The sequence below is a fragment of the Nothobranchius furzeri genome, chromosome 8 (assembly GCF_043380555.1).
Source record: "Nothobranchius furzeri strain GRZ-AD chromosome 8, NfurGRZ-RIMD1, whole genome shotgun sequence".
Lineage (NCBI taxonomy): Eukaryota > Metazoa > Chordata > Actinopteri > Cyprinodontiformes > Nothobranchiidae > Nothobranchius > Nothobranchius furzeri.
The window spans coordinates 53,360,196-53,384,965 of NC_091748.1; the positions used below are offsets into that span (position 1 = coordinate 53,360,196).

General features: G+C 42.8%; 1 long non-coding RNA gene across 1 annotated transcript; it reads left to right on the top strand.

The window, feature by feature from the left end:
- The first annotated feature begins 732 nt into the window (after positions 1–732).
- On the top strand, positions 733–23,437 carry LOC139071396 (uncharacterized). Its single transcript, XR_011521298.1, has 3 exons — positions 733–837; positions 1,050–1,092; positions 22,706–23,437. It is a non-coding gene; the product is annotated as an uncharacterized lncRNA (long non-coding RNA).
- Positions 23,438–24,770: the final 1,333 nt, after the last annotated feature.

The following is a 24,770-nucleotide window of genomic DNA, read 5'->3' on the forward strand; positions in this document are numbered from 1 at the left end:
GTTGGATTCTTAGAACACACAAATCAACTTTTTTTTACAATCAAAATTATTAAAATTACAGGATATAACTAAATATCAAACACTTCAAATTATTTTCAAAGCATTTAATAAACTTCTACCAAATAGTTTACAAACGCTATTTATAATTAAAGAGTTGCCACATAACCTAAGGAGAGGTAAAATATTTAAATTACCACTGGTGTGAACAACACGTAAAAGCTTTTGTGTGTCTGTGTGTGGGATAAAAATATGGAATAACTTAGACTGATCACAAATAATGTCAAAATATTCATATTTTTAAAGCACACTACAGAAGAACAGTTTGGTTAAAATACATTACAAATGAGAATGGGCAATGATGAGAGTAAAGGTGTATGGGGATATATGATTAATAATATTGACAAGAATTGTTCAATTGTCTAGACTACCATTATTATTATTATTGCTATGATTATGATTTTCTTTGGTCATAAGGTTGTTGAATTTGAGTTTTTTCTACATAATGAATGTTAAACTATTAGTGAAAAATAGGGGTGGGCTTGAATAAGCTTGGCTTCCGCCCACTCCCTTTCGAACATGCCTACAACAATGTCAACTTGATTTATTATTGATTTATCTTGTGAGGTTTATTATTGATTCATATCCTGTTGTTAATTGTGATGTTATTGGCATGTTGGAAATAAATAAATAAATGATGATGATGATGATTTTTCTTTTCTTTTCAGAGTAGGAACCATCTTCAGCAGAAGGGGTTCCACAGGGACAATAAAGGGGTCTGAGTCAGTCAGAAAGTCTGCTCAAAACTAAATATGTCTACCAAAATCAGAGAGGCAGCCGGTAAGATAAATGTATAATATATTGCTGGTTGCGTATGGACTTTTGCTGCTGGTTAAATAAGAAATTGTTGACCTGATTATTGATTGTTTGTTTGCCTAGGCGTGGCCCAAACAATTGAGATTCTGGGTGATTTGTTTGGTTTGGTTTAACCATAACATTGTGGTTGTTTGCCAAATTGTGAGATAAATATCTATTTTGCTTGTTTGTTGCAGATTTCTCAATATTTCATGTGGTGATGAATCTGCTCACAAAAAGGTTTGTCCATTTTTGGGTTGTGTGATTAGACTCCAATTATTATTGATATTATTGATAATTATGATAAATAGCTTCTGTTTTTCTAAGGTATTTAAAAGTTAATGCTAAAAAAATTATGTAAAGTCTGTAAATCTAACTTAAGGGTATATATTTGCTTGTTTGAAGGTTTTTCACCTAAACTGACCTGAGTTGACATGCTGAAAAACAAACATAAAAGCAAAAAGTAAAGCATCATTTCAGTCTCTGAGTGAAATCCTGTTTCGCAACTCTGGGTGGATGTTTATCCCTCTCAAGTGGGAAGGCACGAAAGAGTGCAGTTGCCAATGTTTTTGTAAGTCCAGCAGCCTGGACCGGCACCTCTGAAGTTGCAAGTGGAATATTCTGGCCACAGAGGGTGGTGTTGGTCTGAGTGACTTTTTATTAATCCTGTAAAGGGACATTTTTACCACATACTGGCTCAAGAAAATTATTTAAAATGTGAAAAAGTTGCATAGTATCTCTTTAAATGCCTCATAAAAAGTCAAGCTCTTCAAGCATAATATTTTACAAAAACAAATTATTAGAATTTCTGAAGCTTTCAAAGCAACAGAAAGCTGCAAAAACATGGTGTTTTTACACAGCCATTTCCTCGTTATGTAATGTAATTAAGAGTTTGCAGTATTAGCAACACTCTCAAGGCCGAGCTAAGGCCTCAGCAAACAGGACAACATTAGAAGCGATCTGCTGACAGGGTTGCTGCGAATGTAGAACAAATGTGTCTTATGCCTTGACCTGCAACAATATAAAATACATTTGAATAAAACAAGGCTGGAACAATCATGGATTAAATAGTTTAGCTTTAAATTTGTGAAGAATGAAACTGATTGACTTCAATTCATCGTATTGGTTGCAAATAAGAATTTAAAAAATGTGCCAAAGATTAAAGCTTTTTTAAAAATAATTCCTAAAAATAATTCCTAATCCTAAATGTGTCTTCATTGCAACAAGTCTTGAGTTTGACGACTTAGACAGCTGTGCATCAAGAGTGAAAACCTCAGCAGCTCTACATGAGGTGTACAACTGCAAATGGAGGAGGGTGTGCCGGCATAATTAAAATAACGTGTGTGTGTGTGCGTGCGCGCGCGTGCGCATGTGCGTGACCGCAGAGGTGTAATTGGAAAATCAGCATGGTAAGAGACTAAATGTGCAGGATTAATTGGCAAATGAGCGAGGTCTGCAGCTGCGCCCTGAGCGAACAGCGTAGGCAGGACTCAGGCAACTTTAAGACAAATAGCTCTGAGATCTGTGTTTGTTTGGTTTGTCTTTGATGTCCAAGCTCACGCTCCAAAACATGTTCAGTAAAAATGTGTCTAACCGTTTCAGGGATGTTTGGCTTGTGAGATTGAATGCTTGAAATGCTGCCGTAGGTTTCTGCTTGCAGCATACAGCTTCAGCAGCAGATTGAATCTAGAGATCAAAACGAGCAAGGCTGCTGTAGTGAACTCACAGACTTTATGAAATGCATCAAGATTTGGGTGTGAAAGAGAAAAAGGAAGCAGAAGAAGAAACAAAATGAAACAATGCTGATAAAACTATTGTTCACTGAGTTTTTTGTTCTGTGCTGTGCCAAAGTAATCACTCAATTATCCTGATTACATTTATTATTGGTACATTAAAAGGATGAATTTCAACATTTAATGTGACAAATGTGCAAAAGAAGCACAAGTTAAAACATGAAACGTGAAATGAAAATGTGTAGTTACCTCTCCATTTACCTGTAAACTGGGCTTTTTGATCACACCAGATATCCCATAATAAGACACATCTGCTGTGCAAAAATCTCTCAACACCAAAAATGAGGATTTTTCTGACATCTTTTGGATAAAATGTTGAAGCACAATGAGACGAGGATGTTTAAAATAAAATAAATTATTTTCTGATAAATGTTAAAAAAACCGGGGCTGGATGTGACAACCTTAGCTAATTACAGGCCCATCTCAAAACTCCCTTTTCTTTCCAAACTGCTGGAGAAGGTCGTGTATTCACAATTGGTTGCCTTTTTGGACACAAATGATTTATGGGAAACCTTTCAGTCAGGGTTCAGGAAAGGTCACAGCACTGAATCTGCTCTTTTAATGGTTTTTAATGACACGTTTTTAGCCTGTGACATGGACAATGATGTTGTTCTGCTATTGCTTGACTTATCTGCAGCTTTCGATACAGTCGACCACGAAGTCCTTCTGGACCGACTGCAGCATTGGGTGGGGATAACTGGGCAGGCCCTCCAATGGCTTCGCTCTTATCTTCAAGACAGGACATTTAGTGTTCAGATGGGTGAGGTAACGTCACCCAGCGTGAAACTTCGTTGGGGTGTGCCACAGGGCTCTGTCCTTGGTCCTCTCCTATTTGCAGTGTATTTGCTTCCTCTTGGAGTCCTCCTTCGCCAGCATAATATGAAATTTCATTTCTTTGCTGATGACTGCCAGATCTATCTCCCTCTTCAACGTGGGGAGGATAGATCAGTTTCTCCTTTACTGGATTGCTTGAAGGACATAAAATGCTGGATGGCTTCTAATTTTTTGCACCTAAATGAGAGCAAAATAGAAGTTTATAATACTTAGTCCTGGCAGAAGAAATGGCTCTGGTGCTGATATTGACCTTGGCCCATTGACACCCTATGAAAAGAAAATGGTCAGTAATTTGGGGATTAAAATCGACTCAGCACTTAATCTTGACACTCATGTAAATACAGTGGTGAGGTCCTGTTTCTTTAACCTGAAAAAACTATCCAGGATCAGGCCTCTGCTGTCCAGAGCTCATCTGGAGTCTGTGTTGCATGCCTTCGTCCTGTCTCGGCTGGACTACTGCAACGCTCTGTATGCTGGTCTGGCCCAGTGCACGGTTGCACGGCTCCAGCTTGTGCAGAACTCTGTGGCTAGGTTCCTGACAGGCACTAGATGTCGAGAGCACATCACCCCAGTGCTGGATGCTCTGCACTGGCTTCCGGTAAAATATTGAGCTCAGTTTAAAATCTTAACTCTCATTTATAAGGCCCTCCAGGGCAGTGCCCCCTCGTACATTACTGCGCTTTTGAACAGGTATACCCCATCTCGGTCTCTTCGCTCAGCCGAGCAGGAACTTCTGGTGGTCCCCCGGTCGAAATTTCGATCGAGGGGTGGTCGTGCTTTTTCTATTTTGGCTCCAACTCTGTGGAACGAATTGCCACTGAGCATTAGGCAGGCACCATCCCTTCACGTCTTTAAGTGTCGTTTAAAGACTCATTTTTATCTGATTGCGTTTCAGCGCTAGGGTCACTTGAATTGCCCTAACATTATGGTTTTAACTATTCTTCTTTTTAACCCAGATGCTTGATTTTATTTTGTCCGACATTTGTTTTTTTTTATCGATTGGTCTTATTCCAATATCTCTTATTCCAATATCTCTTATCTGTAATGCTGTTTGCTTGCTATTTTACGATTTTATGTTTTTATCCTGCTTTTATGCCCATGTATTGGGAATGTTTTTCTTTTAATGATGTTGTTCAGCACCTTGGGCTTCGGATAATGTTGTAGAAGGTGCTATACAAATAAAATTTGATTGATTGATTGATTGAAATGTTCAAAGGACATGGTATGAAAGCAAACGTACATAGAAAGAACAGATCACTAATTCTGGGAAGAGATTAATAAAGTAACTCTTAAAAAAATGCAAACTTCAAACACAAAAGACTGTTCAGTGAACAGTGTTCACCTCTGCAGACAGGTGCTCATAACGATTAGAAGAAAATCAGTAAAGTAAGAAATAATAATAATAATAACAATAATAATAATAATAATAATAATACAGGGATGTTTGATATTATTGGCCTATTATTAACATTGACTGATTTTTGCTTTTAACTTTTTATTTAACATTTTATTTTGGAAAATATTGGTTTTCAGTCTTTTATGACACAACATTTACATACAATTCAAATATTGTACATCTAACTGTTCTGCTACTTCTCCTCCCTCTCAAAATGTTAAAATATGGCAGGTCTGAGGTAACAAAGGGCAGCCTTGGTGGAAACCATCTCTCACCGGAAACAAGCTCGCCTAACTGCCTGCAATTACAGACCATAGCTCTGACACCGGTCATAACAGCCTGTATCAGAGGGCCTGGTACCCCATACTTCCTAAGTACCCCCCACAGGGCCCCCCACGGGACGCAGTTGAACGTCTTCTCTAACTCCACAAAACACATGTAGATTGGATGGGTGAACTCCCACGCACCCTCCAGGACCCCCTAAAGCTGAGCGGACACTGTGCGACTTTTTCACTCGTAGCACTCAGCTTCAGCTCAAACTGTACGACTTCCTCGCAGGGCAGATCTCATGAGTCATGTGCTCACACTGTACGACCCAGTTCTCGGATGCGACCTGACTGCTCACACCGTACGTCTGGTAGCAACACGTCGGACTTAAAAATATGCTAAAAATAGCAGTTTTTACACGTCAGACTTTTTTGTCTTGCCTGTTGTCCTTCGGGAGTGCTGCAGGGGGACACACAGGGATTTATGCGGGTTGGATGAGGAAAAAGAAATAAAGAAAGTAAACATTTGTTTTGTGATCAGTTTAATTTGACATGAACATGACAAACACACTTTCTTGACAATCTTTGTGAGTAAAAAAACGTGTAGAAATAAAAACGAACAACATGTGTTATTAGGGAAATAGCGGGTGAGCGGTGTTGATGCATGATTGTGCATGCGCCGTGAGCAGTTCTGATACTTTTTGGGTTGCAGCTGCTCGCAGCGCCGCTTCAACAGTGTGATACCCTCACGAGGGACGAGCAAAATATCAAACACGCCAGAAGTCCGTGCGAGGTAACGATTGCTGCTCGGTAGCTGGTCACGGGGTGTTAATCGCCTCTTGTAACCCCCTGTATACTACACGACGCTCAGCGCAAAACTCGCCCCGATCTTGTGGATTCTCGCACGGGTGGAAAATCGGCTCAAAAAAGTGAAAAAGTCGCACAGTGTACGCCCGGCTTAAGGTTTTAGAGCTGGTCCAGTGTTCCACGGCCAGGCCAAAATCAATTGCTCCTCCTGAATCTGAGGTTCGACAAATCCGACAAACCCTCTTCTCCAGATCCCCAGAACAGACCTTACCAAGGGGGATCAGGAGTTTGTCCCCCTGTAGTTGGAACACACCCTGCAGTCCCTCTTTTTAAATAGGGGAACCACCACCCTGGTCTGCCAGTCCGGTGGAACTGCCCCTGATGTGTACGCGATATTGCAGAGCCGCCTTAACCAGCACTCCTTTACAACATCCAGAGCCTTAAGGAACTCCAAGCAGAGTTCCCGAAGCCGCACTACTGAGTAGCTTTTTGACCACCTCAGCGACCACAACCTTAGAGGTTGGTGAGTCCAATCCAAAGTCCCCAGACTCTGCTTCCTCACTGGAAGACGTGCCGATGGGATTGAGGAGGTCTTTGAAGTATTCCACCTACCAATCCAAAACGTTCCGAGCAGTGTTGGTGAAGCACTGCTTTCCCTTCCTGAGACACTGGATGGTGGACCAGAATCTCCTCAAAGCCATACAGAAGTCTTGCTCCATGGTCTCACCCAACTCCACACGTGGTCGGGATTTTGACTCCGTGACCGCCTGAGCAGCATTCTGCTTGGACTGCTGGTACCCATCAGCTAACTCTGGAGTCACACAGGCCAAAATTACCTGATATGACTCTTTCTTCAGCTTGACAACATCCCTAACCACTGGTGTCCAACAGCAGTTTCGGGGGATGCTGCTATGACAGACACTGTCAACCTTGCAGTCGCAGCTCAGGTCGCCTGGCTTCAAAATGGCGGAATCCCCCCACCATCGAAGTCACCGCACCACCAGGTAGTGGTCAGTTGACAGCTTTGCCCGACTGTGCCAATACATGCAACCGTAGATCAGATGAAACGACAACAAAGTCGATCATCGAGCTGCGGCCTGAGGTATACTGGTCCCAAGAGCAGATATGGACACCTTGTCTGAACAGGGTGTTCATTATGGACAGTCCATGACTAGCAGAGAAGCCCCTATTATCATAATCATCCCATCCATCCATCCATCTATCTATATCCATATCCGCTTATCCGGAGTCGGGTCTCGGGGGCAGTAGCCTAAGGCGAGAGGCCCAGACTTCCCTCTCTCCAGCCACTTGGGCCAGCTCCTCTGTGGGAATCCCAAGGAATTCCCTGGCCAGGTGAGAGACATAGACCCTCCACCGTGTCCTGGGTCTACCTTTAGGTCTCCTCCCGGTTGGACGTGCCCGGAAAACCTCACCAGGGAGGCACCCTGGAGGTATCCTGATCAGATGCCCGAGCCACCTCAACTGGCTCCTCTCGATGTGGAGGAGCAGCGGGTCTACTCCGAGCCCCTCCTGGATGACCAAGCTTCTCACCCCATCTCTAAGGGAGAGCCCAGCTACTCTTTGGAGAAAACTCATTTCGGCCGCTTGTATCTGCGATCTCGTTCTTTTGGTCACTACCCAAAGCTCATGACCATAGGTGAGGGTAGGAACGTAGATCGACCGGTAAATCGAGAGCTTCGCCTTCTGACTCAGCTCTCTCTTCACCACGACAGACCGGTACAATGCCCACATTACTGCAGATGCAGCACCAATCCGCCTATTGATCTCATGCTCCAGTTTTCTCTTTCTCGTGAACAAGACCCCGAGATACTTAAACTCCTCCACTTGGGAACAGGACCTCATCCCTGACCTGGAGAAGGCATTCTACCCTTTTCCGAATCAAGACCATGGTCTCAGATTTAGAGGAGCTGATTCTCATCCCAGCTACTTCACACTCGGCTGCGAACCGCTCCAGCGAAAGCTGAAGATCATGTTCTGATGAAGCCAACAGGACCACATCATCTGCAAAAAGCGGAGACCTGATTCTCAGGCCACCAAAACAGATGCCCTCCACACCTTGGCTGTGCCTAGAAATCCTGTCCATAAAGGTTATGAACAGAATCTGTGACAAAGGGCAGCCTTGGTTGAGTCCAACTCTCACTGGGAATGAGCCCGACTTACTGCCGGCAATGCGGACCAAGCTCTGACACCGGTCATGCAGGGACCTAACAGCCCATATCAGAGCGCCTGGTACCCCATACTCCTGGAGTATCCCCACAGGGTCCCCCAAGGGACACGGTCAAACGCCTTCTCCAAATCCACAAAACACATGTAGACTGGTTGGGCAAATTCCCATGCATCCTCCAGGATACCCCTAAGGGTATGGCGCTGGTCCAGTGTTCCACGGCCAGGACGAAAACCACATTGCTCCACCTGAATCTGAGGTTCAACAATCCGACGGACCCTCCTCTCCAGAACCCCTGAATAGACCTTACCAGGAAGGCTCAGGAGTGGGATCCCACTGTGGTTGGAACGCACCCTGCGGTCCCCCTTTTTAAATAAAGGGACCACCACCCCGGTCTGCCAGTCCAGTGGGGCTGCCCCCGATGTCCACGCGATATTGCAGAGCCACGTCAGCCAACACAGCCCAACAACATCCAGAGCCTTAAGGAACTCAAGGCAGATCTCATCCACCCCCGGAGCCTTGCCACAGAGGAGCTTTTTAACCACCTCAGTGACCTCAGCACCAGAGATATGAGAGGCCAACCCAAAGTCCCCAGACTCCGCTTCCTCACTGGAAGACGTGTCGGTGGGATTGAGGAGGTCTTTGAAGTATTCTGCTCACCGATCCACAACGTCCTGAGTAGAGATCAGCAGCACACCGTCCCCACTATAGATAGTGTTGTTAGTGCACTGCTTCCCCCCCTGAGGTGCCAGATGGTGGACCAGAATCTCTCGAAACTGTACGGAAGTCTTGCTCCATGGTCTCACCGAACTCCTCCCATGCCCGGGTTTTTGCCTTGGCAACCACCCGAGCCGCATTCCGCTTGGACTGTCGGTGCCTGTCAACTGCCTCTGGAGTCCTACAGGCCTGACCTGATGGGACTCTTTCTTCAGCTTGACAGCATTCCTAACCATCAGTGTCCACCAGCGGGTTTGGGGGTTGCCACCACAACAGGCACAGACGATTCTGCGACCACAGCTCCGGTCGGCCACCTCAAATGTGCAGGCATGAACAGGGTCCATTCAGACTCAATGTCCCCCGCCTCTCCCGGAACATCTTGGAAGTTCTGTCGGAGGTGGGAATTGAAGTTCCTTCTGCCAGGAGACTCTGCCAGACGTTCCCAGCAGACCCTCGCGATACGTTTGGGCCTGCCTGGTCTGACCGGCATCCTCCCCACCATCTGAGCCAACTCACCACCAGGTAGTGGTCAGTTGACAGCTCTGCCTCTCTCCTCACTCGAGTGTCCAAGACATGCGGCCGCAGGCACCCCCGGACTTTCGCATGGGCTTACCTGGGCTACAACCCTGGGCCCCTGCGTGCTGGAGGCCCCGCCCTCGGTCCAAAAAGCATTTTTATTTTTGTATGTAATTCTCTAACAAGATGCTACCATTTAGCTGAGAAGCACTGGGATTTGTTTTGGCAAACATCTGTCATGACTGCTTATAATTGGTCCAAGTTTTCTCACACTTCTTGCATCACGGCGGGCGTTTGCAGCCTGACACACCCCAGTGTGCGGCGGCGCCGATGGCACCTGCTGAGACCACGTCCAACAACATGAATTATCTTTTCCTGTTGGAGAGTGATTGTGGAAAATTGGCGGCTGAATCCGCGGCTGATGTTCCGGCAGCAGAGACACTCGACCTGGAGGCATCTGAGACCACCACATCCTCCATGGATTATCTTTTCCCATCGGAGAGTGATTGTGGAAAACTGGCGACCGAAAGTGCGTCTGGGCCACGGATTGAAACTTTGGATGAACCTTGTTACAGTACGGATCCAGCTTGCTGGGGAAAATGTGATGCATCTGTGCGTGCCTACTGGGCTGAGCGAGGACCGCAGAGCTGCCAACACATGGACGTAAATTTTAAAGCGTCCGAACGAGTGTACAAACAGCAGAAGCGGTTCTTCTCCAGACTGCACTTTAAACGCAGACTAGCCAATGGTGAGTATGTCCAAAGACAGTGGCTGCTTTACTCTCCATCTACCAGAGCTGTGTTTTGTTTTGCATGCTGCATTTTCAGTGATGCTAAAAGCTAATCGTGCTTTGAAACTGGTTTCGGTGACTGGAAACATGCCACAAACCTGATGAAAGAGCATGAAAACAGTGAACTTCACAGAAAGGCTATGCTAACATATATCCCACTTGGGTCAGCTGCTGGAAGGATAGATACAGAGCTGGAAAAACTATTAGAATCTGAGAGTGCATATTGGACTGAAGTTTTGAGAAGAGTTGTGTCTGTTGTGAAGTTTTTGGCAGAGAGAGGACTTGCTCTTAGAGGATCTAGTCATGTTTTTGGCAGGACTGATAATGGTAATTACCTGGGCCTTCTGGAGTTAATCAGTGAGTTTGATCCCTTTTTGAAGTCTCACATAGAGAAATATGGAAATGCAGGTGCAGGGACACCTTCATATCTTTCTTTTAAAATATGTGAAGAGTTTGTTCAACTGATGGGTGATCGTGTTCTGTCTGAAATAGTCGGTGAAGTAAACATGGCCAAATACTATTCGATCTCTGTTGACTCCACACCAGATGTTTCCCACCTTGATCAGTTAACATTTATTCTGAGATATGTGTCACCTGAAGGGCACTCCCAGGAACGCTTTCTTAAATTTCTTCCCATAGAGAGCCATACTGGGGAAGCTTTATGTGAGCTTGTACTCAAGATTTTGGGAGAAATGAACATTGACATTGCAAACTGCAAGGGGGAGTGTTATGATAATGCTGCCAACATGTCTGGAGTATATAAAGGACTACAGGCACGTATAAAAGAAGTCAATGCCCTTAATGAATGGGTCCCATGTGCAGCACACACCCTGAATTTGGTTGGTTGATTTTTTGCAGTTTGTGCAAAACCTTTTTAATTTCTGCTCCAAGTCAACAGCAAGCTGGAACATAGTGACATCTGGACTCAAGCCCAATGCTAATAAGTGCATTGAAACATTGAAGTCACTTTCTAACACAAGATGGGCTGCACATGCAGATGCCACACAGGCAATATGCATAAACTATGCAAACATTCAGAAATCTTTAAAGAATATTGTACATGACACCATAACTACAATGCAGCAACTAGAAATGAAGCCAGGTCACTTGATAAAAAAATGGACAAACTTGAAACTGCTTTCATGTGTACTGTGTGGCATTTCATCCTCCAGCGCTTTGAAAAGGCAAGTGTAGCGTTGCAGGCTGTGGAGCTAGACTTGTGCAAAGCTGTGGATTTGGTAAGATCCTTGAGGGACTACATTGAGAGATCAGTTTGACAGGTTTGAGTCGCAAGCAAAGGAGTTGCCTCCAACAGTTTCACATGTTTACAAAGGAAGCACTCAGAGACAAAAGAAAGCAAATACAAAAGGAGAAAGTGCCACCACTTCAGAGGTGGAGCAGTCAGCGAGACACAAATTCTCCACAAGTGTATTTTTGATGGTTGTTGATAGACTACTTGCTGAAATGGATCGCAGGTATGCTGCATGTGATAACCTCAACAACACTTTTGGCTTCCTGAACAACCTTTCTAATGTTACTGCCCAAGAACTATGAAACAAAGCCTCTAATCTCCAAAGAAAATATTCAGCCGATCTGGAGATGGACTTTGTAGAGGAGATTGTCCAGTTCAAAGATTTTATTCAGAGTAGAAGCTTCACTTCTACTCCATTACTTTTACAGTTAATCAGAGAAAAAAACCTACAGAGCATCTTTCCGAATGTGGATATTGCATTTAGGCTTTACCTGACATTCCCTGTCACAAATGCAAGTGGTGAGAGATCATTCTCTAAGCTTAAAATAGTGAAGAACAGACTCAGATCAACAATGGGACAAGAAAGACTGAACAATTTGGCTCTCATGTCCATTGAGAGTGCTATAATGAGAAGGCCGGACTTCAGTGATCTTGTCAAGGACTTTGCTGCCAAAAAATCCAGAAAAGTAAGCATGTTCTCAAAATGCTGATGGGTTTTAAAAACTTTGACAAATGAGTGAAAGAGCTTGGTTGCCTGATCCATCATTTGCTTTTAGCACAGTCTTCTATCTTAGTGGCAGATGAGTGCGCTTTTGCCTTTTGTTTATTTTTGTTTAAGTAATTTGACAGCAAAAGCAGAATTTGAATTGTATTAAAATGTCCAATGTGTAAATGACTACCTAATGTTAGGTTATTGATTCACAGAGCTTTTAGAAGCCAAAGTTGAAATAACGTTTTCTTTCTATAAAATGCAAATCTATTCATTCAAGGATTATTGTAGTGTGTGTGAATTGGTTTATTAAAGATGTGTGATCTAAAAAAAAGTTTAAATTTGTAGTCCTTAAAATAATATAGTAAAAGTGTGTGTGTGTGTGTGTGTGTGTGTGTGTGTGTGTGTGTGTGTGTGTGTGTGTGTGTGTGTGTGTGTGTGTGTGTGTGTGTGTGTGTGTGTGTGTGTGTGTGTGTGTGTGTGTGTGTGTGTGTGTGTGTGTGTGTGTGTGTGTGTGTGTGTGTGTGTGTGTGTGTGTGTGTGTGTGTGTGTGTAACAATTTTGAAAAAAGGGGCCACCTCCTCCTAAATCCGGCCCTGGCCGGAGTCAGATGAAACAACAACAAAGTCGATGAGCTGCTGCCCAAGTTATCCTGGTGCCAAGAGCACATATGAACACCTTTATGTCTGAACATGGTGTTCATTATGGACAATCCATGACTGGCACAGAAGTCCAATAACAAAACACCACTCAAATTCAGATCAGGGGGACCGTTCCTCCCAACCACACCTTTCCAGGTCTCACTGTCAATTCAATTCAATTCAAAAATACTTTATTAATCCCAGAGGGAAATTGATTGCTGTAGTAGCTCAGAATAATAATAATAATCAAGTCATCAAAGAGTTATTGTATATTACAATGGCTGTTGGCAGGAAGGATCTCCAGTAGCGGTCAGTGTTGCAGCGAAACTGAAGAAGCCTCTGACTGAAGACACTCTTCCGTTGTTGGACAGTCTTGTTCAAATTCAAAAATACTTTATTAATCCCAGAGAGAAATTGATTGTGAAGCGAATGCTCAGGGTTGTCCATAATTGTCTTGATTCTTTGGAGAATCCTTCTTTGCATCATCTCCTCCAGTGGTTCCACAGTCATCCCCAGAACAGAACTAGCCTTTTTTATTAGGCTGTTGAGCCTTTTCAGGTCCCTGCTTCTGATGCTACTAACCCAACAGACGATGGCTGAAGAGATTACACTCTCAACAACAGACTTGTAGAAGATCTGCAGCATATTGCTACAGACTTCGAAGGGCCTAGGCACCCTCAAGAAGTGCAGTCTGCTGTGTCCCTTCTTGTAAACAGCTTGGCTGTTCTTTCTCCAGTCCAGTCTGTTGTCCAGGTGAACTCCATGGTATTTGTATTCCTCAACCTCCTCCACTTCTTCTCCCATGATGGAAACACTGTTTGACTCCACCCTGTTTCTTCTGAAGTCTAAAATCATCTCCTTTGTTTTGTTCACATTCAAGGTCAAACGATTGTTTCCACACCATGCCTCAAAGCGCTCCACCAGCTCTCTGTACACAGCTTCCTGTCCATCTCTGATACACCCGACAACTGCAGAGTCATCTGAGTATTTCTGTAGATGACAGGTCTCTGATTTGTACTGGAAGTCTGAGGTGTACAGGGTGAAAAGGAATGGTGAGAGTACAGTCCCCTGTGGTGCTCCAATGTTACTGATTGCCTGGTTTGATGTGCAGTTATTCAGCCTCACAAACTGTGGTCTGTTTGTCAGGTAGTCTTTAGTCCAGGTGATAGTTGAGGCCCCCACCTGTGTCTTCTGGAGTTTCTGGCAATGTACATCAGGCTGGATTGTGTTAAATGCACTGGAGAAATCAAAGAACATGACCCTGACAGTGCTGCCTGCTTTGTCCAGATGACAGTGGATTGGTTGAAGCAGCTGGATGATGGCATCTTCAATTCCAACTCCATGGCGATAAGCACACTGCAGCAGGTCCTGGTATGTTCTAGTTTGCTTATTCAGGTGGACCAACAGGAGTCTCTCCAGGACCTTCATGATGTGGGATGTCAGGGCAACCGGTCTGTAGTCATCATTGACTGATGGGCAAGTTTTCTTTGGAACTGGAACAAGGCAGGATGTCTTCCACAGGACTGGAATCTTCTCCTGGGCCAGGCTGAGGTTGAAGAAGTGCTGCAGAATCCCACAGAGCTGCTCTGCACAGGCCTTCAGTACCCTGGGGCTGACACCATCTGGACCTGCAGCCTTGTTCCTGTTCAGTTTCTCCAACTGCCTCTTCACCTGACTTCTAGAGACAGATAGGTGGGAGGGGGAGGTAAATGGGGCAGCAGCATCTCCTGACTTGGTTGAAGACAGATTTATAGAAGCAGAAGAGTCCATGACTGCGGACAAAAGAGCTGGCGTGTGACAGGAAAATGTTGGATCAGAGGAGGATGGGATGTCTTATTGGCTGGGGACAGGCAAGCAGGATGCTGGGTTTGTTCCTGAACTGAACCTATTGAAGAACTTGTTCAGTTCATTGGCTGTGTCCAGGCTGCCATCTGTGCAATCCTTCCTTTGATTGAAGCCTGTGATCTTCTTCATCCCTGACCAGACATATCTGATATCGTTCCTCTGTAGTTTGTTCTCCAGCTTCTTCCTGTATGCCTCCTTGCCGTCTCTGATCTTGATCTTCAGTTGCTTCTGTATACTCCTCAATAAATCCCTGTCTCCCTCCTTGAAGGCTCTTTTTTTCTCATTTACCAGATTCTTCAGTTCACTGGTGATTCAGGGTTTGTTATTAGCGAAGCATCTCACTGTTCTGATAGGTATGATATTGTCCACACAGAAGTTTATATAGTCAGTGACACATCCAGTCATGGCATTGATGTCCTCTTCATATCCTTGGCAGAGTCATCCAGTCTGTGGTCTCAAAACAACTCTGCAGGGCTTCTTCAGCATCCTGTGACCATTTTCTCACAGTTCTTCTTGTCACAGGTTGCCTCTGAACAAGTGGTTTGTATTCTGAGCAGAGAAAAACAAGATTGTGATCTGATTGTCCCAGAGGAGGTCTTGTTTTGGACATTTATGCATTCTTTACATTTGCATAACACAAATCCAATGTCTTGTTTTCTCTGGTGGAGCAGCTGACAAACTGTTGAAATGTTAGAAGTGTAGCAGAGAGTGAGGCATGATTAAAATCACCAGATATAGCCACAAATGCATTGGGGTGCTGGGTTTGTAGCTTAGCGACAACGGAACTGATGGCATCACATGCATTTTCAGCAATGGCTGAAGGTGGAATATAAACGGTTGCCAAGACAACACTGGTGAACTCTCTTGGCAAATAATATGGGCGACAACTTGCTGCCAAGAGTTCAACATCTGGGCTGCAGAGACAATATTTCACTAAATTCTGACCTGGATGGCACCATCTGTTGTTGACAATCACTGCCACTCCACCTCCCTTTCTTTTCCTGCTCCTCTTCAGATCTTTGTCTGCTCGTACAGTCAGGAATCCTGGCAGAGAGACGCTGGAATCAGGGATATGGCCCTGCAGCCATGTCTCAGTGAAACACATAACACTACACTGCTGATACTCTGGCTGAGTCCTTGAAAGGGCTTGGAGTTCATCCATCTTGTTGGCTAGTGATCTCACATTGCCCATTATGATCGATGGAAGAGATGGTTTGAATTTCCTCTTTCTCTGTCTCCGTTTTGCTCCTGCTCTGCACCCACACTTCTTGCATTTTAGCTCATTTGGGATTTGTGGCTTCAGATGAGGTATTATTTCAGCCTTCCCAATATTAATCAGCTGCTCCCGATTTTAAACCAGCTTGTTGCCATGGTTACGCGTCATAACAAATGCTCAAAAAGTGAAAAAAGTGGAAAAAATAGCAGTAAAAATCCTCCAAGCTTCACAGCACCAGAAACAGAAAAGTAAAATTTCCAAAAAATACTGTTTTTCTTAAGAAACTAGAAGAAAAAATGTCCAAGAAAAGGCTTAACTTACATATAGTCAAAAGAGCTACTCCAAAATGCAGCCACCTAGAGAAGCGCTGTTCCAGAAATGTATGTCGTTGCCCACGTGAGCGTTAAAGTCCCCCAGCAGAACGAGGGAGTCACTGGTAGGAGCGCTTTCCAGCACCCCCTCCAAGGTCTCCAGGTGGGTAGTCTGAACTGTAGTTTGGTGCTTAAGCAAAGACCACAGTCAGAATCTGTCCCCCCACACGTAGGCGGAGGGAGGCTTCCCTCTCATTCGCTGGGGTAAACCCCAACGTACAGTCAACAAGATGGTGGGCAACTAGTATGCCCACCCCTGCTCGACACCTCTTAGTGGGAGCAACTCCAGAGTGGTAGAAAGTCCAAACCCTCTCAAGGAAACTGGTTCCAGAGCCAGAGCCATGCATTGAGGTTTATGTTTATGTATTTAGCAGACGCTTTTGTCTAAAGTGACTTACAAGTGATAATCGGCATGTTGCCCTTGAGGCTAACAACAACAACTTGACATCAGTCATGGAGAGGAGGGAACAAGGAGTGGACAGTAGAGAGGGGGAATGGGTGGAGGCTGAGTGCGAGTTTAGAAGATGCTCTCTGAAGAGCAGGGTCTTCAGTAGTTTCTTGAAAATTGAAAAGGAAGCCCTTGTTCTGGTAGTGCCTGGTAGGTCATTCCACTTTTGTGGAACGATGCATAAGAGTCTGGATTGTCCTGAGCGTGGTGTAGGCACAGCCGCTCGCCAACGTGCCCCATCTCCAGGCCTGGCTCCAGAGGGTGGCCCTGGTGACCCACGTCCAGGTGAGGGAACACGGTTTCCATTTATATAATTCATCAAAAGAGGTCTTCGGGCTGCTCTTTGTCTGATCCCTCACCTAGGACCTGTTTGCCATGGGTGACCCTACCAGAGGCAGAAAGCCTCAGACAACTTGGCTCCTGGGATCACTGAGACACTCAAACCCCTCCACCACGGTAAGGTGGCAGCCCACGGAGAGGTATCACAATAACAAATTATAATAATAATAATAACAATGATAATATTTTTATTTTAAAGCACCTTTCAGGACACCCAAGATCACTTCGCAATAAACACTTAGTAAAAGCAACCAAACAGTAGGTAGAAACAACAAGGTGACAAACAAGTGTGTAACTACAAACAATAAGATCCCCATAGCAGGTGAGTTTTTAACCTGGATCAAAAAGGGAGTGAGAGTCTGTGTTACGAATGTCAGCTAATGAGTTTCAGAGTTTAGGGGCAGAACAACCAAAAGCTCTCCCTCCCATAGTGACAAGGTGGGAAGAGGACGCAGCAAGATGGATCGAGGAGGAAGGTCGGAGGGAGCGGGAGGAGGCAGCAATGTTGACAATGTCACACAAACAGGGAAGAGCGAGGTTGTGGATGGCGTTGAAAATTAATGGAAGTTTGAAAATGATTCTGAACTTAACAGGTAGCCAGTGGGTAGAGTTCACAATAAAAGACACACTTTGAACAGTATGCTGTTGTCAGAAGAAGCTAAAAGTGAACTATTTTAGAAGAAGAAGCAACAAAGGTTTATATAGCACCTCTCAAGTTAAATACGAGGTGCCTCACAAAAACAAAATTTCAGTAAACACATGAAAACCAAAAAGTATTTTTTTTATTGTTAAAAATATCATAGAAATGAAAAAAGTTAAAAATTGTGATTAAAAAAAGTAAGGAAAGGGAAAGAGAAAATGAATAAGAAAGAGGTAATCAGTGGGTCCCGGGAAACAGGGGCGGATTTAGAACTGAAGAAGATCCGGGGCTTAACACACACGCGCGCACACACACACACGCGACTCGCACTAGTCAACTGCATCATATATACATGTCTTGTACCACATAATTTTTAATCTGAAGCTACATATTAAGCATTTTCAGGGCAGAGTATTGTTCCTGTTAGTGTTTAGTGTGAGATGACTGTAAATATTCCCTTTCTTTATCCATCAACTTTACCTGATAAGCTAACTTTAGGCAAACCAGCAGCACAACAAATATTTTCAAATAAGACTCACAAACCTGTCAGCACCAGTCTCATCAAAGCTGGGGTTCTGTCGTGGTACTTTTTGTCTTAAAAACGTCCTTATGTCCATCTTCACTCATGCGTTTCAGGCAGAGTAGAAGAAGCCGGCTGCGGAAGGGCTTCTTCTTCAGTGGTGGAGGCTCAGGCAGGCTGTATACAAACTACTGCCAGCTGCTCTCTCTCTGTTGGACTTTGGTACTGCATGTTACTTCCGCGATTTAGATCCGGGGCTTTTCATAAAACATCCGGGGCTTCAGCCCAAGTAGCCGGGCCTAACGCCGCCCCTGCCGGGAAAGGCGGCATTTGTAGAAAACGCTGAATAAGCAGAGGGTGGTGATGAAGGTCACACCAAAGGCAGCCTCCCCAGGTGAGTTTTCTGCTGCTTTTTAAGCCCAAAGTTGTTTATGACACAAACCCAGCATCTGACATCATTCTGGAACACCATTTTGAGAGACAGAGGTCATAGGATTATACTTCTGCAGCAATGTTTGTTCCACATAAACTGTGGAAAGTTGATTATTGAAAGAAAGGTGGATGGTAAGTTATTTCCAAAAGAACGTCCGTGACCCTGAACAAACCTTTGAGAAGCTGTTTCCATATGAGAAACCATCCAGTTAGAATAACCTGCAGCATCTCTGCGTGGTTTAATTCTTTTAGACAAGCTGGCTGCAAAATGTGGCTCAGTCAAGATTTAAACTAATGAATAAAATGCAGATTGACTTTGTTGTTTCACCTACAAGGAGCTGACCATGTCATCATTTGCAAAGAACTGATAAACTTTCAGGTATCTTTTCGTGTCATTGATAATAATAATAATGTTAACAATAATAATAGCAATAATAAAGTTTGGCCACAAAACATTGGGAAAATCTTTTTCGGCTTTCAGATCATTTATACAGACAGGAATATAAAAAGAAAGACACCAAAAACGTCTGTGAACTGTCTCTGCTTCTCCTCGATCATTTTCTCAGTTCTGAGCAGGATTTTTTCAAAGGAAACTGCAGGATCTGTTCTGTTGCTGTTGACAGAACAAAGAATAATTGTGGCTCTAATTTGATACCGCTAACAATTTTCCAGTTTAATACTGTGTCATTATAGGACAGAAGGTTGTTCATTATAACCTAAAATGTACAATTTTTCAAGCGTTTCAAAAGCTGCTCTCTTCAGTCTACGAAGGGTTTCTGCGTAGGTAAAAAGGCAGACTTTGTACTAAACAAATCAGCCCACGTTTGTCCAAAATATGTTCTTTTGTTCAAATAAAAGCATCCTTTCATTTCATCATCTGAGTGTGTCACCGACTGCTATAATCTATAAATTTATGCTCAGCAGTTGTCAAACAATGTATCTAGGTGTGTGTGTGTGTGTGTGTGTGTGTGTGTGTGTGTGTGTGTGTGTGTGTGTGTGTGTGTGTGTGTGTGTGTGTGTGTGTGTGTGTGTGTGTGTGTGTGTGTGTGTGTGTGTGTGTGTGTGTGTGTGTGGTCTTTTTCTTTACTGAGCTTCCTGTGTGACAAAACTGAAAAGTGGCCAATTTGTGAATGTCAGAGTTTATTGGAGCAGCAACGCAGAATACTTTTCAATCTGTGATCATCTTTTGTAATATATTTTTTCAATGCCTCCTCCATTTTTACCTCCATCTCTTCCTGTACCTTTTGTCACTCGCACTGTCCTAGTTTTATTTTTCTTTCCCTTTTGCTTCCACACAAAGGGGCTTTGTATTTCGTCGAGGTGTCCTCGTGGAAACCAGGTTTCAGAGGTTAGTGCACAGAAGATGAACTTTGCCAAGATTTTTAGTTACGTTTTAGACTCTGGGTGAGTTCTGAGTGTTTGTTCCCCTTCAGTTCAAAACTTCTATACTAGAGTGTTTTATGTTTTCTATATTGTCCAAGGCTCCAAATCCTGCATGACCTATGCTCAACACTTACACTTTGATAAAAATTATTTGGTCACAACGCGTTTACCACAGTAATAGTTTCAATATTAAAGGTTCAATATTGAACAATTGAATAAAAAGCTATAATGTTTTAAAAATAATACCTCCTTTGGGCGTTTAAAGGTGCAGAAGGAAGGTACAGTGTTTTCTTTAAAAGCTTTATTTTAATTAAATAATCTAATATTTATTTTTGACAAGCATGATGCTGGGTTAATGTTTACATCTACCAGCCAATAGAGGGCACTATTGCTGGTTGCTCAGCACAGTGAGGCTGGCTCTGTAGATAATGGCAGACTCGGCATGTCAAGCAGCTGCTGCTGAGCCCAGAAGATGTAGTTGTCCTTCTCAGAAAAGGCGTGACCATAAAAGATCTAAATCCAGAGTGAGTTACGGTGAAGCCTACAACAGATGGACCCAAATAAAAAATTTCATTTCAATCCTGGTATCCCGACGGCTGGGAATTGTGTTCCATTATTACAACTACAACCTCCACACACTAGATGTCGCTTTGGTGTTCACGTTCCATATTCCACCTTTAAGGGATACTTTATAACTTTTTATAAATAAGTTGTGTTCTGTGGAACATGCATAAACAAATAATATCTTACTTGTTGTACACAGCTTTATAAACAACTTCGGTTCTGGGAATTAGAATTAGAGAGATTGTCACACCCATACTTCCAGACCACGGGTCCCTGGAAATAAGAGAAAAAAAAAGAATTCAGGCCAATGGGGCTATTAAAACTATTTTCTGATCCTACGTGCCATGATGTCTGAATTTTAAAGACACATTTTGATGCCAAGAAAGTGCTTATTTTCAAAAGGCGGCAAAAGTATTTTAGGTTTTGTGTGAAAATGTAGGACTACAATTGCATCACACCTTTTAATCACTGAACCAGACACTGAGAAGAAAACTGCTGTGAGCTAAGCTAGCTTTGAATATTTCTTCAAGGATGACAGAAGGAGCATCAATGTGGGGAAAACCAAAGCCAACAATTTGGCCATGTGGTAAGTGAGATTCTGCGGTGACGTCATTTATGCAGCAGCTGATTTGTAGTCCTGTTATTTACAAATTTTAACAAGCTAACAAATCTCAAAGTACGTGACAGACCTAGTCGAAACTCGCATTTCATTTAACTTGAAGTACTACATGTGTGATCCAGGGCAAAGCAGATTACTAAAAAGCTTTCATAGCCCCATTCTCTAGCAGTAAATATTTGTCTTTGTTCTGGGGAACCATAAGCCAACGGGATGGGGAGGAAACTATTAGCTTGACTGATGATGAGCTAAATTGGATGTGGCCAAACTGACTGCTGCAGTCTCAAAATGATTCCAATCTCCAAACATTCAGCAGTCCAAATGTTGGTTTGTAAACATTTAGGCATTTTTTCATTTTGCATTAGATGAGTACTCTGGCAGATACAGCATTAATAATGAGATTCTGTATTTGTAACCACATCATGAAAAATTGACAACAAAGTAAAAATTTGCTAATTAGTGTTTGCATTAACCACAAAAACACTTTATTGGATAGAAATATTTAAAGATTGCATACTTGTACTTTGTTCCTCGATCTGCTGTGACTAGCCATTAGCTTATCAATCCAGTCAGAACTAATCTGTGTTTCTCCAAGCTGAGTTCACACAAAGAGCTGTCAACAACATGCAAAATAGTATTTGTTCTCAATGTTTCCACAGAACCTCACTCCAATAAATGTGACCTTTTTGCATAAATCCTTTAAAATTATTATTTTCATATTTTTTTCTTTTGAAAGTATTTGACTGTGTTTAGATTACAAAGGCCACGTTGGGGTTTCACACGAAGATGTAAAAATGATTTTGCTGACAGTCTTGGGAGAGCCTCTCAGCGTGTTTGTTCTTGGCAGCGACATATTTGTGTCAGTGTGTCACATGTACTGGTCAACGAGCTGCAACCAGGGGTTAAATGAAACTGATCCTCTTCTGAGCCACTGCAGATAATTTGCTGGGATAGTCTTATCTTGTGCCTTGACTTGCCAGTCTATCAGCCTCACCTTGACCGAATACGACACCAACAGCACTGATACGAAGCACTCTCTGCCTGATCAGATTTTGTTCAGAGAAACATTACTGCATTACAAGTCACCCTTCACAAGGTGTGAGCTCTTATACGGACAATAACTGAACAAACCTTTGTTGTAGCTCTAGCATTCAGATGTATGTATTGTGAGCAACAATAATGGAGTTGTTGAGGAGTTGTGTCAGCTGAGCTGTATGTGTTGTTGGTCTCTTGTTTCAAACTAGAACTCACGGACGAGCAGCCACCTTACAACGTCTGACTTAAGCCATGGGGCCTTTGCATGTTCTGTGCGGTTATGAGTTTTAGAACTAGTCTATCTTTAGATGAAGAGACATCAGTTCAGAGGAGGTGGACTAACTGGAAAAGCAACTCCTGATAGTGACTGAGAGCTTTGAAAACCTGGCTAAGAGGTTCAGGGAAACTGGCTTTGACTGAGTGACAGAGAGGATGCACTTTTTCTAATTCTAGAAATGTGTTTGGTACATTATTGAAAAACCAAATGATGGTGGCCTTGGTTCGTTTGCTTATGAGTTGTCTGTGCATCTGGGTCTAGGTTGCAGAGAGGCCCAACACCCCATCCCCAGAATCTTCTACCAGCTCCACCAGTGGGATGATCCCAAGGTGTTCCCTCGGAGGCATAAATCCATCCAGCGGGTCCTGGGTCTGTCTGAGAGCATCCTGCCAAGAAAGCCTCACTGTTTAATTAATAAACAAAAATCTCAAACCATCTATTGAATGCCAAATGGTTGGGGACGTTTCTCAGCTCTGAAATGGTTTATGCTATACTTAAATGTAGGTGGTATTTTCATCTGATGGGCATCATTTGGTCAGAATTCAGTTTCTTTCTCTATTTGTTTAAATTTAGTTCTTGAAAATTAATTCACACAAACCGATGAACCGGTTTCAACAGTTTTGTCAAGAGATGCTGAAAAAGAATCACTTTTCCTTAGTTAGACACACGTAATATTAAACAACAATAATAATTATAATTTCATTTGTAAGCGCCTTTCAGGACTCTCAAGGTCATTTTGACAAGGGATACATGTTACTTCAACATAATAGAGCAAGGTCACTTTAAGAAAGTGGCACAACATCATAAAATCACAGGAAAAACAGTTTACAACAGTGAAATACAGGTACAATAGGACTCTATAAACTAGCAGCTTTTGTTATTTTTTAAGATGTTTATTCAAATCTTTGCTCTGTGAGTCTCTTTTGTTGATAACAAATGAGAATGTAATCCTTTTATAATTACTTTCTGCAGTCAGCATTAACATGTCATTATATGGTCAATAAAAAAACAAAATCCATACAACTACTGTTTGAATTTTAATGAAGTTTTCTTTAAAATTTACTTTCTTTCAATGTTGTTACTATATTATAGATTATAGGTTTATTTGTACAACTGAGATCTTAAGGTTTATTGGTCTTAATTTATTGATGGCAAAAACAGGTTCATTGAGTTTGGGTTAGCATCGTGGGTGATTGGTGTTGATGTTTGGTGAGTTAAGCAGGAAAATTATCCTAAACACATAGGCATGATAAAAGAGGAATGACCTGCATACGTTTATGCGAGATTTTAAGTAAGAGTAAAGTAACCTAGATATCTAGACCGACAGCAGCTGAAGCAAAATGATTTTGCTCTGCATGTCGGTCTAGCCAAGCTCCATTGCAACCTCAGCAGCCCAGACCAGTACTGTGGTGGGCGGGGTGTTATGACTTAGTGAAACAAAGACTAGACTAGGGCTTTTCTCTGAGTCAAGAGCAGATAGAGGTACTATTTCAAAAAATAATGTATTATGTCTTTTAGACCAAAGGTGACAGATCATTTGCTGCTGTGACCCCCAGACTCTGGAACTCTCTCCCCCTGAGCCTGAGATCAGTGGACTCAGTGGACTCCTTTAAAAAGCAGCTGGAGACTCACCTGTTCAAAGTGGCTTTTGTATGACCTTCACCACTCTCTCTTTATTCTGCTCTCCTCACCTATTCCACCTTCCTCAGGATCCACTGATTTCCCTCTTTCCTATTCACTCTCTCTTTCTAAACATTTTTTAATCACAATAGTCTATTTTTTGCTCATTATGAATATATTTTAACCATTTTCTAAATTCTTTTTTATATTTTTACATTTTTGTTTTTGTGAAGCGCCTCGTGATTTTTATCTTGAGAGGCGCTATAGAAAAGATATTTTTTTCTTCTTCTTCTTCTTCTAATTCTCCTTTTTTTGCTGAGCTTAAGTACGGTTTTAGTAAGGATTCTAAGCAATGTTTGATAAATGAGACCCCTGCTTCTTCTTTTCTTGAGCATTTTACCCTTAAATATTTAATAAATCATCAAGTTTTACAATTTTGTGACTGAAGTTTAAATCCAATCAGGTGTTATTATATAGAAAACTTGTAAAATGTTGCTAAGGAATGCTTTGGCACTGACCATCAGAATGGTGGTCACAAAGGCTTAACAGTGTGTATTGGACTGCCCCATTGATTGACAACCGTGGTGGTGAGTGCATCATCTTGTTTGTTGTCCAATAGCATGTGCAGACAGTTTGAAAAACATCTAGAGATTCTGCCCAACGACTGAGATCCGTCTATGGGTCCTGGCCAGACTATATGTTCACA